Raw genomic sequence first — 15,836 nt, 5'->3', positions numbered from 1 at the left:
GAAAATTTGGATTACATTTGCAGACTCTTTGGCTATACATAGCCTCAACACAATTGCTAATTAATGTTGTCATTATTTAAATACAAAAGAAATCTGAGAAGGTGCGAAATGGCCCAAAAACACGGTCCTTAAATTGGACCAATCTTATCTCAAAATGAACCACATCATTTTAAATTCAGAAAAATTTTTATTAATATAAAATATAAATATTTTTGTCCTATACTTAAAGCAATTATTTAATTACCAACAAAAGTACAAAAGATGTTTGTGATTATAATGTCAATTTCCTTGAAAACTGGAGTTTTTAGATACTAATAAAAAAGCACTTTCTTTTTAGAACACGAGTAACAAATATAGGGCTTTCAATGTTACATAAAAGAGGCCATTATCCACAGTCTTCACAGTAACACACTTTCCGTTTACCACTAACGTTTGCACATTTTTAGTGAAGCCATATCCTACATTTCATGCACAGGATCATATCCATCATTTCCGACAATTCACAAATTTTGCAGCACCAATTCTTGTCTTCATTTTCTGGTTGATCATATTGGAGCTTTCTCTTTAAATATATATTTTGATGCACCGAAGTACATATGATATTTCCATGCAGATATTCTGCGTCATCGTATGATGAAAGAGTGATGGAACGGAGAAAAATTTTCTCCGGCGCCGGGATTTGAACCCGGGTTTTCAGCTCTACGTGCTGATGCTTTATCCACTAAGCCACGCCGGATACAACCCCGACGCCGGTTAGAATCGTCTCAGATTAAGCTCCATCTCTTGGGTTCCCTCTAGTGGCCGCCCTCTGCACTACGTCATAGATGTCTATGAACGCAGGACCGAAGTCCATACATGTGTTGAGGTGCACTCGGATGAGTGACTGATTGGCCGGGATCCGACGGCATAGGCGCCGTCTTAAATCACAAAGTGATTTTATTACGCATATCATATATATTTTGATGTACCGAAGTACATATGATATTTCCATGCAGATATTCTGCGTCATCGTATGATGTATCCGGCGTGGCTTAGTGGATAAAGCATCAGCACATAGAGCTGAAAACCCGGGTTCAAATCCCGGCGCCGGAGAGAATTTTTCTCCGTTCCATCACTCTTTCATCATACGATGACGCAGAATATCAGCATGGAAATATCATATGTACTTCGGTACATAAAAAAAAATATATATGATATGCGTAATAAAATCACTTTGTGATTTAAGACGGCGCCTATACCGTCGGATCCCGGCCAATCAGTCACTCATCCGAGTGCACCTCAACACATGTATGGACTTCGGTCCTGCGTTCATAGACATCTGTGACATAGTGCAGAGGGCGGCCACTAGAGGGAACCAAAGAGATGGAGCTTAATCTGAGACGATTCTAACCGGCGTCGGGGTTGTATCCGGCGTGGCTTAGTGGATAAAGCATCAGCACGTAGAGCTGAAAACCCGGGTTCAAATCCCGGCGCCGGAGAGAATTTTTCTCCGTTCCATCACTCTTTCTCTTTAAAGGTTTATTTCTTGGTGTCGATGTAGGCCTACATGCTACTTTCTTGTTTTGGTTTTCCTACAACTCATTCTTGTATGGACTGCTTGTGACAATAGCAACTGACGTGGTTTTTTGTTTCCTTGATGTGGTAAGTTCAGGAATAGGAGCTATTTCCGCAACAGTGTTAGGCCTACGCCTAGTCATGTTTGGAGATTTTTATGGACAGTGAGGATTGGCCGTAGAAATGTCTTCAAAAGCGTAAGGCCTACTAGATTGAAAAGAGGGAAGTGAATTTTTTGAAGTTGAGTTTGGAACACTTGTGTTAGGCTCATTCTCATGGTTGACAGCAGTAGGAGCGAAGTCGCTGTTTCTGTCGAGTGGCCAAATTCCAGTTTTCGCAGATCAACTCGTTGCATTTACCACTGTAGCAGCTTTACCATAATCTTCTCCTATTAAAGCTGACACCTGAACTGAGTTATATTTCGAGATGGGTTACTTCAAAGCCATTTGTCTGCAGCCACCTGAGTGTAGTATGATGACAAGGGCTTGAAGAAATACACGTTACATGGTTGAAGCCTGTGCGTTGCAGTATGTGCCGGCAAAGAAAACATTACAACACAATTTTCCCGAGCAAGAATGATAGCTTCAATATTCTTCGTGTGGGTGGAATGGCCATCAAGGTTAAGTAACACTTTGTTATTAGTGCTGGGCTTCACAATGGTGATGATATGTTGTAACCACTTAAGAAATAACTTGCTATAATCCATCCACTTTTAGAACATGTGCACTTTGCACTTCGTGGTGTACCAATGTTCAGTTCATCCTTAAATATTAGCCTTTTGAAGATCAACATGGGAAGAACATAAGTCCCTGTTACACTCATGCAACACACACAGGTTGTGTTGGTGCCTCTTTCACCACTTGTCAGGTATATCTATTTGCAAGAGATATTCACAGTTGAAAGCTCCTAAAACAAAACAAGGTTTCCTAAATTGGACCAGTTGAATATAAGGTTCAAACTGTGGTTCAAATTACGGGCAAAGCCATTTCAGATTATTTAGCAACTGTGAAACACGGAAACGTGTTGCTTGAAAAAGTTTACTCTCGGATATTGTTGCTATGTAACTACATCACAACATGCAATACATTAAGAATATCGCAGTCTTACCTGATTTGTCGTACAAGCTTAGCTAGGAGAGTCAAATATTACATCAGAAGCACCATAAACACACAACACTTCTTACACCTGAAACCATTGCTCCGAACGCAAGGTCAACTGTACCCAGCATTCACTGCGCTACACAGTACTCTTCTACTTGAATTGTGGTGCACTGTGTCGAACAGTTTGGGAAATAACTGAGTGTTTCAATTTTTAAGACACGGTTCAATATAGGGACCTTTCCCTTAGGAGTAGTGGAATGGAATGGAATTTAACTGAGGGGGGGCACGGATGGCCCAGCACTGCGACCTATTGAAATCTATTGCGTTATCCCACGATATGGAATGAGTTACATGCAACAGATCCCCTACGCGCACCGCTCTAATCACATGACTCCCTTAACGACCGGTCCCTACAGCCGACAGAATCTATATACCATTCCTTCTTCGGCAAATTCCCCCAAGGCTCCCCTGTCGGTCCGAGCCGAAATTTCTCCCCCGAATAGGTAGGCCTCGGGTGTCATTGCAGAAGCCATCCAACATCGCTGAACTACATTCCACGGAGGCCGGTCGAAAGAGTCAGCAGCTTCGGGAGGCCGCCGGTGGAGTGATCTGAAAAACCAGAAACGAGATGATGGGGAAAGGATGATGAGGGGGGAAGGAAATGGGAAAGATGAGTGGGGTTCCAGTCGCCTGATAAAGTTACCTGATATTCATCCATAGGAGTGAGGGAAAAAAACCGGAAAAAACATTACCCAGGCAACTCGTCCTGACCGGGAATCGAGCCCGGGACCGCTTGGTTCGGAGTTAGACTCGCTAACCCTTCAGACACAACGGTGGACAATAATAATAATAATAATAATAATAATAATAATAATAATAATAATAATAATAACACCACTACGAGTGTAATTACCTAATTTCTAGGAAGTGTAAGAAAATCTCGGTGGAGCATTGGTTTCCACGATAGCTATTGTGTGCCAAGTTCACTCATTCAAACTGGACGGATGTCGTCGGATTTAGCATTGTTTATTTGGGAGAGATATATACCCGTTATTCCCTTGTATTAAATTTAAGATATGTAAAAGAACCCTGTCTCTGATAGAGCTAACATATTATCGCCCACGTAGAATTTCAACGTAGCTGATAGCGTCGTTAAATAGAATTCTCTAGGAAGTGTTCGCAGGACTCTAAAATTATGTGGAATAGCCAACACTTTAAGAAACTCTGAGTGATATAGGTACATATACATCTTCTGTGCAATGTAACATCGTATGTTTCTTCTATCATTTGTTTTATAATATTGGAATTATTTACACACCTTTGACATTTTAAAGACATATATATGGAATAAAAATAATCTCGTCTTCATTATGTTATGTAAAAATTCGCGTATTCCGATTTTTCCTGAATAGCTACCTTTCTTTGTACCTATATCAACTAGACATTATGCTGCAGATCTTAAAAAAGGCATTATTTCTATAATCATAACTTAATATTATGTAAATTGTCTCATTACGATCGTTATGGTGATTCTAGTAACTCTTGGAACATCGTGCGTCACTAGCCTACTTCTCTTCCCATCGAGCTCATTGCAAACAAATGGACTGAATCTTCTTCTGCAAGAGCGTAGTCACTTTGCATTCCGTTACTTTAGTCCCTTGTTGCATTTAATTATGGAAATGAGAACTGTGTCTTTGCGACTGTTCCTTCTAGGCGGAGGAAGCTGCTAATGGATGCAGCATCTTCCTTTGTGCAACAAGCCTACGCGGGTCGGACCACAGCCATAAACATAATCCCAGCTCCGGAAACTCCTTTATTGATTTTGAATTCGGGACTTTGCCTGATAATAGACTACATTTAGTTGTTGTAGTGATTAAGATCTAAACATAAGGACATGACTATGGTTGTAAACATGTATCTTTATTGATTGAGATAAAAACTTTACATGCGTACGTAATTTTGATATAGAAGTCCACATCTGTGGAGTAACAGCTAGCGCATCTAGCCGCGAAACCATGTGGCCCAGGTTCGAATCCTGGTAGGGGCAAGTTACCTGCTTGAGATATTTTTCTCGGGTTTTCCCTCAACTCAATACGAACAATTGCTGGGTAACTATCGGTGCTGGACCCCGGACTCATTTCACCGGCATTATCACTTTCATCTCATTCAGACGCTAAATAACTTAAGATGTTGATACAGCGTCGTAAAATAACCTATTACTATAGCCGAGAAGTGACCAATATAATTTCTGTGGAGCCTTCTCAAACGCGGACATGTAAGATGATAGGCATGCCTGGCCTCCAATAGAATTAAATTTTTACGTGGGTAGTAAATTCCTCATGGAATTCTGTAATAAAGGAAAAGGTTTCTTTCACGTAATACCCACTACAAACGACTTGAAACTCCCACCTAGAGCTATTTATCGAGAACTTCATATGAAAGACACTTAAAGTCAAATTTTAATTATCGCCAAAATGAAATGATAATCTGATATTGGCACAGTGGCGAGGAAGGAATAGTTGAGATATTGCTATACCAACAGTCCTCGTCCGGCACAAGAACGGTCTCGAATTCGTAGAGATTTGAACTGGAACTGGAAAGTGCATGAAGTAGCCAAAATTGATTTCGTGGAAATGTTGCTAAGGACATCATTAGATTGGCAAAGAGAACGAGATTTTCAAATTGGGCAGTAGCCTAGGAATTATTGCCACCGCTCTCATCATTACTGTGGTAATCATAGTCGTCATCGAAGTGTCATACCCAATGGAGGAAGAAGAGAAGAAGAACATACTTAAAATTGAGGGTTTAATAGCCTTACAATTTTATATTCCCCATAATGCTAGATTAATTAAAGATAAGAAAGGCAGAATAGGACATTTTAATATAATTCTTGGCGGTAAGTAGATAGGCCTAATCATTATGACTCTACACCGAGTCCCTCTGGAGAAGTTTGAGTTATACACGTTAAACAATTTTGATCAGGACAAAGTACACGGAGTTTGATTATGAGAAGAAAATTGAATGTATCTGTGTTGGTTTAATATTGGTTTACTGAAAATTCTTATTTATTTACCTTTGATTTATTTGGTCGGAAAAAATAAGAGTGATGTAGTGAAGAGGTGTGTCTTCAGGATTCCAAGTGGCAGAGAGTAGAAAGGCAGACCATAGAAGATGAACGTGGACATTTTCTCTCTATTTTCAATCAGAATGTAATAATTTTCGAAGTAGAAGTATAGTAGATAGTTATTCAACTACTTAGGGAGACTAACCACTGAAAGGAGAGTGAAGATACTGATATCAACTTCCATTTCCTTAGTAGAACAACCCTGAACACAAAGTAGACTTCATAACTTATTTTAGACGAAAAAAATATTTTCCCTACTGTTTATGTAAGTCACAATATTTTACCCAATTATTTTTGTAAGACATAGACTGTGAACGATTTAGGCCTACTTAATAATATTATTCACTTCTGTTTGTAGGACTTGGACCAAAAGTACGGTAAAAGAAGTGCAAGACTGGACACTAACAGAACAAGAGGGAGGAATATTCGGCCTACTTTTATTTTCTAAGCAAACCAAAGATAAATACTACTTTGTTCAACAAACTTATCTTATTTGTACTTGCTGTTGATAAAAGAGCATGGTTGAGTGTAGTCACACAGCATGAAATGCTTTTTCATAGTGCCGATTTTACAATATACTTTTCATATTATATTATTTGCCACCTGTTCAGTTGACGTTTACAGCCATTCCATGTCAATGTGAGTCTGGCTTTCAAAAAAAATTAAATTGAATAAATAATATCAATCTATTTTAGATTAGCAAACAAATTTTTGTCACATGTTTAATTTTTATATGTATGTATTTTGTAACGATAACAAATGAACCTGTACTAAACTTATCTCCTTGGTAAATTTAAGACATATTCATTCGTCAGTCTGCTGCATTGCTCTTCATGATGAATATATCTTTATTGTTGTAACTGTCCATTTGTAATGAGTAGTTGCCTCAGTTCTAGAATTATTCATTAGAGATGAGTGGCATTTAATTCTTCCATAGTTTATGAACCTATGTAGATTGGATCACACCCGTGATGAAAATAATACAGAAATTTATTTTTAAATAAATATGTAGTAAATATATTAATTATATTTACCTTATGACAGTGAGGTTAAGCCTTAACTTCACATTATTATAATAAATTTTTGCTGTAATACCGACAATCTCTTCAGCAAAATTTAGTCATACCCGTGATGATTTTAATTGGGAGTTCATACTGGCACAACTAATATAGATATAGTTCTTCATAGTAAACTCTGTCTCTCCTCTTTATTAAAACCTGATCAGAAGGTAACGATTATGAATCAATATCTCTGGCCCACTCTTACTTATCCCTTACAGTGTGCTCCACTCTACCAAATCAAAACCAAGTTTCTTAATGATTTAGATAAAGTTACCAGAGGAGCATGCAAAGAGCTTATTGGTCTTCCTCATGGCTGGCCTGACGGAATGCTTTACTCCCCAAAAATATATCGTGGTCTTTCGTTAATGAAAGCATCTTGGGAAGCTTATGTGCAACACATAAATATCTGTAATACTTTCCTTCGTGTTGATGACTGCCAACTCCACAATGTTAGGGACCTTGAAAGTGAAAAAGTTTCTGCTCTGTCGAAATTGAATATCACAGCTATTGATGCTACCTACTGGTCAGATCGTAAAATTCGTAAACACTTAAGAAATGACGCATTCTAAACTTGGACAAACCATACCTTGCGTGGTAAAGGGGTTATTGTTATAGTGATCTCCCCAAGACTAACTCATGGGTAAGCAATCGAAAGGGCCTATCTTCCTCAGAATGGACCAATGCTTTAAAAATGTTAAGCAATATTTCGGCGGTGCGCGCAATACCGGGCAGAACTCAAAGCACAACCCGCTGCCGTCTTCCAGTCTGTAGCGAGCTTGAAACACTTGGACACGTGCTTGGACAATGCCCTAAAGGCGAGCTGCTGATCAATGCTAGACATCAACGTGTACGACATGCTTTGGCGACATCGTTAAAAACTTTAAATTGGGAGATTCATGAGGAAGTACATTGTGTATCATCAAATGGTTCTTTTAGACGGGCCGACATTATTGCTATCAACGGAAGCTTAAAACGGGCTCTTGTTCTTGACCCTACTATCCGTTTCGAAAGAAGCCTAAATCAGGCCACCGAAGTTGATATTGAGAAGAAGTCTGTATATGAACCTTGTCTGCCTTATCTTTCTCAAAAGTAAAACGTCCCTCTTAAACAATGTCATTGGTTTGCTGTTTGGCAGTAGAGGTTCAATTACAAAATTCACTTTGAATTATCTTAAGGACCGTCACATTCCTTTTGATTATGTAATGTATATTCTTATAAATAGGGGAACTAGGCCTAAAATGACATACCTTAAGGAAATCTTGGAAAATATATGTATTCTTACCAAATTTGTTTTGGTCAATTATATATAACTCATACTACAACATTAACACATATAGTAAGATCAACAGAAAATGGAAAATACTGACAATCTTTAACTGAAAGGTATGTTTGAAAATAGACAAACTATGTCATTTTACCCAAGTTACTAGGGTAAAATGGCACACTTAAGTTAATTTTTACACAGTTCAAAAAAGAATGTTCTCTTAGATACACTTGCACATTCATTGTGTGCCCATGTGAAACATTTCTTGCACTGGCAGTACAGACAAGGTGCATCGTTCTCAACATCACCATCGAAGTCACTCTCTTCATTTTGGTCCCCATTGCTTAGATCAAACTGAAGCTGTGTTTTTCCTCTGTTTGCTGAACGCTTTTCTTCTACAGCTCTTCTTTCAGCTTCCTTTAATTTTAATTGGTTAATAAAAGAGATGCTCGATTTGGGACCCTTCTTGTGTTCTCTTTCTTCTCGCCACAGATCTAGTGCCAGAGGGAATCGGGGAGATCTCTTGCTGTGTCACATGAGGTGAAGGCCTCGTTTGTGACGTTTCCGCTGCTGGAGCACTTGTTGGAGATGGCTCTATCATATGTTTATCTGCATTCCTTGTTGTTGAACTGCTCTTCTGTATTGCACACTTTGGCCCATCTGTAGGGACTGCATTCGTTAGAGGTCTGTCTGTTGGCGCTGCAGGACTAAATAAGTGATCAGGAAATATATCCGAATTGAGTGGACAAAATTCTTGTTGAAGAAGATCCACCCAATGCTTTAATGATGGTTGCAGCTTTTCCATATACTTCAGAAAATAAGTCCGCAATTCGAAACTGTGTTATCACCTATTCAGGATGGTTCCTCAGCCACTTTGTAACGGCCTGATCATATGTTTTCAAAGGCCCGAAGAAAGAGACATCAAGTGGCTGGAGTCGGTGGGTGCAGTGACGAGGGAAGGCTAACATGACGTGTAATCACTGTTGCCAACTTCTGTGCACTATAGAGCTGTAAATCCAAACTCATCTTACAATGTTTTCCACAAAAGTGTTTTTTGTGAAGTAGGTGCAAAAAAAACTTCAGACTCGCCAAGCCTAGCTCATTCATAAGAGGATAAATCAGAGTAACAAAATTCAGTGCATATAAGTATTGAAAATATATTTATTTTAGAAACTTTAGGGTTTTATATATTTTAAAGAAATCCCCATCTCACCTATTTTAAAATCATTTAGCTTTATGAAAAATTCAGTCGAGCAATGAGAGAGCTCCCACTATATGTTACATAATTTCACAGAAGTAATCACTAATCAGCCATTGTAAACAAGTTTGTCACCAATTTTGCAAATCGCTACAGCCCATAATATATGGCTTCTCATTTCCAGTCAGAAACATGCACTTGGGTACAATGACATAGTATGTCATATTACCCAAGTAGGTGGTATGTCATTTTACCCGGAATGAAGAAGAATAAGAAGTAGTGCTAGTACGACATAACCTCTTTATGAATTTGGATATTGTAATGCTTTCTATAGAGGGAAGTATTCATGTTTTCAGTCATGAACATTATTTCACCAATATCTGAAGTTTAAAAGGACAAAAAATACATAACATACCTCAACAATAATATATCGTCTTGCACTTTTTTCCTTTAGTTGCACCTGCTTCACCAAAAAACGCCTTCGCTTGCCGAAATTTGGATGTAACCACTGTTTCCAGCTTCTGTGCACTATAGAGCTGTATCTCCCCTATTATCAAGGTTTCTCTTCTATTGTGACATCATCATCTCTATTTCAATTAATCCACTTATATTTACCTTGTGGTCACTCAAATTATTTGAGCTGATGTCTATAATGATGTTTTACAACTTTACAATCACTTAGAGTGAAATTAAAGTATATCATACAATACAATATATAAGCCTAATGATGTTTTACAACTTTACAATCACTTAGAGTGAAATTAAAGTATATCATACAATACATGTTAATTTAGAACTTGTGTTATTTAGTAATAATTGGTAGAACTTCAAAAGACTGGATGTGCAGATAGCTAGGGAGACTAGCTCTTAAAAAGTAAAAAAAGAATATTGGGAAACAGAAAGATTCGGAAAAAAACCAAAGGGGGAAAGAGAGAGATAACTTTAAAGTAAACAAGAATTTGCTGAGAGAAAAGTGTGGGAAAGATACTGAAGGGTGGTACAGTGAAACGAAGTGTCTGGCTAAAAGTGGGCTATTAGGGAGGCAAGCAATGATGAACAATGCTACATAATAATAATAATAATAATAATAATAATAATAATAATAATAATAATAATAATAATAATAATAATAATAATAAGTTCTATACAAATGTTGGGTCTGAAGTAAAGATATAGAAGAAAACAAACCATATCTGTAAAAACGATGGGAACATATGAAGAGTATTTCTGCAAATATAGCTTTCTACTAAAGCTCCGTGTGAAGCAGAATGGAATAATTTCAAAGGAAAAATATTTCCGCGGCCGGGTATCGATCCCGGGACCTTTACTTGAAAGTCCAACGCTCCACCGACTGAGGTACCCAGGAACTTCACGTGACACATTCTTAATATTTTCCTTCCCCCTCCCCACGTAACTCGAGCGGGCTGACAAGACTCCAGAAACCCACATCAAGTGCACTTTTCGTGAAAGCTAGATTTGCATAATGTATACGAGTACGTTAACAGAAAACCGCAATTCCAAATCAAGCAGAGTTTGTGTGCACTCGCTGTGGGTTTCTGGCGTCTTGTCAGCCGGCTCGAGTTATGTGGATATAAATAGAAAAATTGAGACGGTGTTGGGTGAAGTTTCTAGGTAACTCAGTCGGTGGAGCGTTGATATTCAATCAAAAGTCCCGGGATCGGTACCCGGCCCCATATTCCTGGATTGCTAGGAATATATATATTTCTTTTTGAACTGCCTGATGAATGCCATTTTATAACAGCACTGACTGTGTAGTGAGTAAAAGGAAAATGCCAGGTATTTCAGCCAAAGGAGACCCTGCTGAAAAGTCTTCAAGTTATCAAACAGACTAGGATGTCATGCTGTACAAGCCTACTCTTCTGACTGAGATCATGAATATTATCATCCTACATCAGCTGTTCAAACTGGGGCGCTCAATTTGTGTCAGTAAAGAAGCAGAAGACGTATAGAAGTGTTTGTATGTGCCAGAGTGACAATGGTGAAGCGAAAATTATGAGTTTGAAAAGTGTGGCGGAGGGAACAATAAAATTTTCAAAATGTATGGACAAAATGTTTCTTATATTTCATTGGAACAGATTCATAACTCTTTGAAAGAACATGTTGTTAAAATGGTTAGAGGCAAGGTGTTTTATGAATTCGAAAACAAAATTAAGAATTATATTTTAACAATTATGCAGGGGACACCATTTCTGTACTACTTTGGAATTTACAGTGTAGGTTGTGTTTGTAGAATAAAGAGCTCATCATTAATTTTATACTGATTTAATTTAAGGTTAATAAGTTATTTGTTATGTGCTTATTTATCTTATTTCATCTTTAATAACTTTGAGTGCAATCATTAAAACCTTTATACATAATTAATTTTGAAGATACGACATTTCTATATAATAAACTGTAAACAAAGAACTACATAATATTTTTCTATGTAGATATCAGTCTAGTGACCCAGGTACTATAATAAGTAATGAATTATTGTATTGAATAGTCGGACTTTTATAATATAGAATGCATTACAGTAAAGACTTCACAACCGCTGAGACTCTTTATCTAATTACGGTTTTATCAACTTGTCATCAATATTCCACAATGAAAAATAATCATATTAATTAAACTTTATCGTTGGCTTCAGCTGATTGTAGGATGAAAAAAAGTTTATTTTGTATAATGTCCTAAATTTAATCAATAAGAATGATTTCTGATCTCTTTTGAAGGGTATACACTATTTTAAAATAATTCAATATACAAGCACAACTATTACTTGAAATGCTCAATTAGCTTTACTTTCTCCAGCTCTAATCATTACAAGAGAAAGAGTTCATACAAAGGGCTGGATTCGGGAAGAGTACCAAAACGCTCATTGCATTTCCGCGTTGTAATACTTAAATGTTGACTCAAATAAGTAGTGCAACGACGATCACCAGTCATGGAGATCAAAATTTGGCCGATTTGAGATACCAAAACTTTAGCGTCATTACTCCAAGGACCGAATGTGTCCACAGCAAAGGGGACAAAGATATAATTGTCTAAAAGATGAGCATATTTATTGACTTTATTTTTCACGGCTAATTCAGCAGCAGATGCTGCGCGTCTGGAGGTATTCGGCAAGTAAGATGGAGCTAGAGTGTCAACGCAAGTGGAGTCCCAAATTAAAGATTTTCCTCTAGACCATATAATTAAGGTGAGACCATCGGGTCGTTTACCATCCGCGCGACTAATACTTGGTGGTTCCAAAAGAGACGGGATGCCGCAAGAAGTCAGAGATCTTTTAATGATAACATTGAGTGATATATATCTGCGAATGCGACCCTTGCTCCTCACATAGCTGAGTGCGTGATGGCCGTAAATATCAGCAATTCCTCCTCAAGAAAACAACTCATTTTCTGCTACACAATAACAATTGCAAAAGTATGTTAAAATTTTAATACATGCTTGAATTCGTAATAACTGTCAATCCTTTTTAATGGATATTGTAGTAAAGGTCTAAAGTTTGTATTGTTAACAACCAACGATCTTGTTCCGCCATCTTAGATTGTGTCACAACACTAGGCTCCTTACCCCGATACTTGGGGAAGATGGTCACTTTTTCGGGGTAAGATGGCAACTTGTTGCAAGAGTTTTATTGTTTGTTTTATTGTAGGGAATGTGTAAACATTACGTAAGATCATTTGATAGAAGTCGGTGGATTGAGGACAGTCTTCAGCTTGCGATGGAACATGATATAGCGGAGGGTATGAACTGTTTTAGAGCATCGCAAGCATACGGGATTCCTTACCGTACCCTTAAACGCCACCTAAAAAGAATGATGACAAAAAATGTACTGGATTGAATTCATTGTGTACAAGAAGTGATTTCAAGAGTCTTGCACACGGCAATAAAATATGTGCAATTACTGTGTCGCTAAATAGTGATAAACGAGTGAAAAAGTGTCCATGAGCTTTAGATTAAGTCAATTTTGTTATATACATGTATCAAATCAAGTTCAGGTTATATGTATATATATATATATATATATATATGTCAGTAAATGTATTAATTGCATTTGCCATCTTACCCGACTTTCATGGAAAGATGCATATAGTGCTGGTAAGAAGAAAAAAGTAATCTATCTATAAACAAGGTAATTAATGTTTTCTGTTTTATACCAAAAATATAGTTTCAAAATACCTTCCAGACTTCGACATTTCAATATGAAATTCAAAACTAAATGAAGAGTATCTTAAATTTTCAATAAAGAAAAAGGTCTATACACATCATGCCTTCCCAATATTGAGCTTACCGCAGACATACTGAACACATATCAATATGAGTATTGAAGGACGCATTGTGATGTTCCTGGAGTGCTTCATTGCAGGTAAGGTGAATCTCATTTATTTCTTAATCACTTGCATTCTACATTTCTTTTTGTATTTTGAATCCTGATTCTATACTTCATTCCAACAACTAGAAGGTTTCTTCGGGCCTAATATCGGAAATATCCCATCTAGGCCTAATCAATATCAACGAAATTAGGCAACATTTTAGGGAATAATAAAATTTAAGTTTCATGCCAATTAAATGTTAACAATTAGGTGTGAGACTTTGTTTCGTTTGCAGCAAATTTATCAAATGAGAATTTATCTCCTATCAGAAAAATCGTCTACGTCATCATTGGAAACATATCCCAGCCTTCATCTTCCGATCAGAAAAAGCGCCTATGTCATCATTGGAAGCATTTCCCAGACATCATCTTCCGACTAGAAAGGGCGACTACATCATCATTTGAACGTATACTGAAACTATTCCTGACATCACAATGTATTAATACTATTTCTATTAGAAACTTGCCTTGCCAGGAGAACTTTTGCAATTTATGTTTTATATAAAAAGAAAATAAACATTACATAATAGGGTAAACATTGGTAATTTCGTGATAATTTCATTAAAATTAATTTAAAATGCAAGTGTATAAATATATCCATACTCCGATTTTTTCATCTAAAAGACGATAATTTGCTGTACAGATCTGGAGACATAAAAGATTGGACACGTTCTTGAACAAGTGCCAAAAACCACTTTTACAACTTAAGCTGAAAGGTTGGTTACTTCGTGATAACCTTGATAATTTCGTGATATTACATTGATAATTGCTACAAAACTTCAAACATAATAATTCCGTCTAATATTCATAGAAGGAAAACATCGAAATACATATCAACACATAATAAGAATGAAATCAACGTAAAAATTGAAATTGAAAAGGGATCTTCTTTGCCATGAAAGGGTGAACACTTCTATTACGGACTTTACTATAGCCTATATTACTAGGGTAACTCCAAAAGTAATGAATAACATTTTTTTTTAATTATATTCTTATCCTACAGCTTTGAAATTTTCACTGAATGTAGATACATCCTTTAGGAACAAAATGTCACTTTTCCACATAATCCCCGTCCCTTTCAACTACCTTACGTAACATAGGAACGAGGGTCTGTAGACCAGCACGGTAAAAGTCTGGACCAACACGTCTGAGCCACTCTTTAGCAGCGTGCACAAGGGAGTCATCTTCTAACCTCGTTCCGCGAAGGGATCCTTCAGTTTACCAAAGAGATGGTAATCGCACGGTGCCAGTTCAGGACTGTAAGGCGGCTGTTTCAGTGTTGTCTATCCGAATTTTCTGATCTGGTCTGTAGTCTTGTGACTGACATATAGCTGTGCGTTTTCGTGGAATAGCAGAACACCCTGCTTCTCGCGATGTCGTCGAACACGACTCAGTCAAGCTTGAAGTTTCTTGAGAGTTGCAACATACGCGTCAGAATTAATGGTGGTTCCGTGTGGCATGATGTCCACAAGCAAAAGTCCTTCTGAATGGAAAAACACAAAACTTTTCCTGCCGAAGGTGCACTTTTGAATTTCTATTTCTTTGGTGAATTTGCATGATGCCATTCCATTGCCTGCCTCTGTCTACGGTCCAAAATGGCGGAACTATGTTTAATCTTCTGTCACAATTCTTGCAAGTAAGTCATCTAGCACTTATCATTGGCACTTAGCATGATAACAAATCAAACAGAAGCTACTCTGAACCCATTACGTCCCTCTTTTCTTTTTTGTTATCACTTCTTATCTTCAGATTTCTAAAATTCGTATTGTAATACAATTTTTAAAATATTATAAAATGTAACGCTTAATGCTCAACAAAATTTCGCCTCAAACAGGTAAGATTTCTATCAGTAAAGCTAAGCCTATATATATATATATATATATATATATATATATATATATATATATATATATATAATTCCAAAAACATTTCCTAAAATTTCATTAAGATATAATAAACCGTTGTACCAAATATCATATGCTTACCTTTAGTAACAAGCCTGTAATGTAATTACAAACATCCACAAAATTTGTACGCCTGAGAAGTCGACGCTAACTTGCTCTCTCCAAACATAAAAGCTCACTGAAGCAGCTACAATAGTCACACAAAGCGTAGCTGTATGTTTCTGGAAACCGGACAACACATACAATCCCTTAG

General features: G+C 37.2%; 1 non-coding gene across 1 annotated transcript; it reads left to right on the top strand.

The window, feature by feature from the left end:
* The first annotated feature begins 1,020 nt into the window (after nucleotides 1-1,020).
* Nucleotides 1,021-1,092, top strand: TRNAY-AUA (transfer RNA tyrosine (anticodon AUA)). Its single transcript has one exon. It is a non-coding gene; the product is annotated as a tRNA-Tyr (tRNA).
* Nucleotides 1,093-15,836: the final 14,744 nt, after the last annotated feature.

This window comes from Periplaneta americana, chromosome 11, assembly GCF_040183065.1.
Source record: "Periplaneta americana isolate PAMFEO1 chromosome 11, P.americana_PAMFEO1_priV1, whole genome shotgun sequence".
Classification (NCBI taxonomy): Eukaryota; Metazoa; Arthropoda; class Insecta; order Blattodea; family Blattidae; genus Periplaneta; species Periplaneta americana.
Note: the sequence above shows the minus strand (reverse complement) of the source record. Positions and strands in the feature narration are given on the sequence as shown.